Here is a 4,615-nt window from a genome sequence, read left to right on the forward strand (position 1 = left end):
ATGATCCCCCAACTTAAAAGAAGCATGTTTCTTCTTTGTCTTATAAATGATAAGGAACAATGAAAGGGTGGCAAATTTGAGAAAGATCACATGTGCCAAGGCAATTTGCTCAAGGTCAACCTGGAGGCTGGGGGGAAGTTGCCACGATTTAGGAAAGGTCCTTCTGAGGGTGTTATTTGTGCAGCAGCCCTCAGCTCTCAGCCCTCAGCCAGCAGGCTGAGAAGAAGGCCATATTCAAGTTTGGTGATTTTATTATCCACTGCATTCCTCCAGAGAGCAGAGGGCCTCAGTAAAATAAATAATATGTCGTCACATAAACTGGTGAGCCTTTAAATCAACAGTGATCTTTTTTTGTTGTTGTTAAAAAGAGAAGTGTTTATCCTCTAAAAGATACTGTAAAGAGTGCACCTTTTGTGCTTTAGGGACAGTGATATTGAGCTCAAAATTCACAATGTTCAGCAACGATGATATGGGTTGAATATTTTGGAATGCTAAGCAAATACAAAGCACCCTAGTCAAAAGTGCTTAAATCTGCTGAAAGCCTCTGAAATGGAGCATAACTCTTTATTAACAATTTAGTTTTCTGCTATAGCAACTGATATTGTGAGTAACTTCAATGTCATAAAAAATTCACGAGCAATAATAATATTTTAATTCTAAGAAACACCATTAGACAGCTGAATCAACTAAAGAACCAAGTGTCTGACTGCTTAAGCAATTTTAAAATCAAATTAACCCTAATTTTGGTTTTTAATAAAGCTGACATTGAGAAGGCTATTAATTGTGCACATAGAGAAGAGAATTAGCATTAAGTAAGCATCTGAAATTTGTAAGGCAGTGTTTAAACGTTATCTAATTTTATTATCTTAATAACTTCAGGGTATAGGCTTGTTTTTCTAATTTACAGATGAAGAAACTGAGGCTCACAGTGATTAAATAACTTGCTCAAAGCCGCTCAAAAACGAGTGGCACCAACTGGATGCAAAGCTGGTCTGTTAAACTACAAAGTCATCATTAGTTTTCCTAAATCCATTCTCCATCATTGTTTATGACAAATATCCCACTGTATGGTAAAATGTTAACAGTTAAAAAGAATTGAAAAGCTATTCTATTACATGCATTTGCTATATGTTTTATATGCTCCTGCCTGGGCCATTGTTCCAAGATGATCAATGTGTTTTATAGAATAAATAGTAATAGTAAAAATAGTTATTTATAAATAAATGTTTATATATAAAGTAAATGCAATATGCAAAACTTTTCTGTTTTGAAACTCATTTAATCCTCTCAATGATCCTATAATGTAATTAATATTACTGGAACCATTTTACAGATGAAGACAATGAGGCACTATGATGCAATAAGCAGAATGAAAGTGGCTCAGGGTGCTCACCTTGGATTGCCTTGGAGACACTTGATCTAGAGAAGCCCTCAGCAGTTTTGTGCTTTCCTTCTCTCAACAGGGGTGCAGTCATATCACAAGCTCTCCCAGGTCTATAGGTGCCATGCGGTTAATGAATCCTGATAAACCCTTTGTGCAGATAGAGCCACAAATCCATATAAATTAGCAATAAGCAATCCATTAATCCTCCCGGCTTCAAGACAGCTTTCTCAGTTTTGTCCTACACCAAGTGAGAAAGTAGAGTGGTGTAGTTGCTCCAATGGAAGTTTAGCTCACAGTACACATCTGGATATAAAGAGGGTAAGATGGGAGAATCATCCCTTCTAATCTCTTCTGATTCAACTTTGGAATTTTGTTCTTTCCCCAGTACAACTAATTTTAAATCATTTACTCATTTTACTATTTAGTCCATGCCTTATGCTATTGCACAGTTTATTCTAACAGGTTAATACAATATCTAAGAGAGAGACATTGACCTCTGTCAATGATATTTTTACTCACCTATATGTTGACAATTCAGATGGTGGAGTCTATGATAGCCCAGGAGTTAGGCAGACCTGGTTTGCAATCATTGCTCCATCTCCAAGTAATTCCATGAATTTGATCAAGTTCTTTTAATTGGAGCTAAGTTTCATTTTTCCTGTTCAAAAATGGGATAGATAACATTGTTTATTTCTTAGTGTAGAAGGGAGGGTTAAAGAAAACAACAGACAATTAGAACAATGTGAGATACAAAATGTAATGCAAATAATTGTAGCTAGTAAATGCCCTTTATGCAAGCATATCATTTTATAAGCAAAGAAACACATTTTTTAGTACAAGAACTACTATTAATTAGTGATTCAAGTCAAAGTAGGTGACAATAATTTTACATTGCCATATGTATATCAATGTTTATTAATATTTTACTACAAAAATGTAGAGGGCAACTTTTGAGTGCACATTCAGGTACAAATAATGGCACAGCTGGTATGACATAATATTTTAAAATATATTAATAATTGACTTAGTGTTCCACTTAATGAAATTCAGAAGGAAATATAGTTCAAAATATGTGCCTCAAATATTGAAAAAGATAATACCTGCTTCAAACTATAGATTGAAGCTATTATTTTTAGCAAATGCTGAAGGTGTTTCTGACAGGAAGAGCACATGTGGTTTCATTTTCCATGTCACACTTCCACTCATAATGGTTTCAGTCAGATATAACTTTCGTCTAGGTTAAAAAATCAAGATGTTTTGCCACTGCAAATTAGAAACTTCGTTGGGTCTTATGCTGTGATCTGTACATTGGTTCAAAGGGAATAACATATCTGAACATGAAGGACCTTGGAAAAATTGGAAATTTTACTTGCTGCTCTAAATGAGGCAACACTACAGATGTTCAAATTATAGAAAATAGATGTAATGTGACTACATTGTTTTAGATTCTTGTAATTTGTTACTCAGTTTTGTTCACTACAACTAAGAGAATATTGGATTTTCCTTTGGAACACAATATATTTATAATTTCTATTGTATTAGAAGTGCTATTAGACACTTCTATTACTTTACATAACGGATTGTGTTCAATGCACACTATGGAGTCTATGGAAAGGAGTCAATAAGAACAAACTATTAAGCATATTAAACTATTTATTATTCTTATGTTTGCTACATCAGAAAATTGTCTTCTTAATCTCATAGATTTTTTTAGATAGAAGTGTGTGATTTATTGCATATAATATTTTATATGCGAGTATGGATTTTCTTTAGTTGATCCTCAAATGCGACTAACACCTCCTTTCAAATGAATGATTTTATGCATCAGAAAGATTACACATGAACACACATAAAAGTCTTATAAATTTAATTTTTTTTTTTTAGAGAGAGGGAGGAAGGGAAGGAAAGACAGAGAGAAGGAAGGAAGGATAGAAGGAAGGAAAGGAAACATCTTTAAACATTTTCTTGTTTTATTGTATTTTGTTTGTTTGTTTGTTTTTTACATGGGCTGGGGCCGGGAATCGAACCGAGGTCCTCCGGCATGGCAGGCAAGCACTTTGCCCGCTGAGCCACCGCGGCCCGCCCATAAATTTAATTTTTATTGATCAGAAATGTGACAAGTAATATTCAGCACCAAAATCAATTGAATAAATAGAACAGTGGTGGAAGAACACATTAAGATCTATTTGCGCAGTTTGTTGGAAAGACCCTTAACCCCTAAAATGGAATAGGTTTTGCTACTCACACTGTAATTATATATTACTGCTTCTGTTATATTAAAAACCCTACTCTCAAGTTGCTTTCTATCAATGGAATTGTATTAAATAAAAACTTCGTGTTTTAAAGCCGCAGTTCCTTAATCACAAATTTATATAAATAAAACCTGGCCGTCTGGTCATACCAATTTGTTCTGAGGGCTGGTTAAAACGTTTTGTGGGAAAGTTCTTAATAACTAACTATAGGCTTCAAGACTCTGAAAATGTAACAAAGTGTTAGTCACAGCATTGCTTGTCACTTTACCCTGCTTGAAATTAACCATGAATTATTCCTTCAAATCACATTATATCAGCAGCTTGCCCACTGTAAAAGAGGGCTGGACATTTTCCACTGCTATTTCCAGGCTCCTGTTGATGATATCAACATGGCAATCATTTCGTGTAGCTACACACAGTAACCCCATGTTATTGAAAAATTTGAACAGTTACCTGGGCTCTTCAAATTGAGGACACTTTGCTTCAACAAGTCCATTATTGCTGATGTCTGTCTGAGAAATTGTGTCATTTCTACACTCTACATTGTACATTTCCGCTTGAGTCATGTTCTCATTTCAAATTAAGTAGTGTGCAACATAGCCAATCCAGTTATTCTGATCACTTTAATTGACAAATGTGAACACTGAAAAGACCCATCTGCTTTGCTATAAAATAGGATGAAATGTGGTACAGCAGTAAATGTCCAGAAGTTGGCAACAGAAGATCTAGATCTGTTTCTGAGGTCTTTTGATCTTTTTTGTTAAGATTTTCATTATCTGTGTCATTCATTAGTGTTTAAACTCTTGAGGACACGACTGTACCTAGTTGATTCACCAACTGTGTCTTCATTGGCTCTCACATTTTCTGCCACAAAATATATTTTCACAAATTAATTTTTGGTTTAACAGATATTTTAGAACACTTATGCCATATATTTGTCTTAAAATAATTTCTTTCAACCTCTAAAAATAGATATATA

The sequence above is a fragment of the Tamandua tetradactyla genome, chromosome 1, assembly GCF_023851605.1.
Source record: "Tamandua tetradactyla isolate mTamTet1 chromosome 1, mTamTet1.pri, whole genome shotgun sequence".
NCBI lineage: Eukaryota > Metazoa > Chordata > Mammalia > Pilosa > Myrmecophagidae > Tamandua > Tamandua tetradactyla.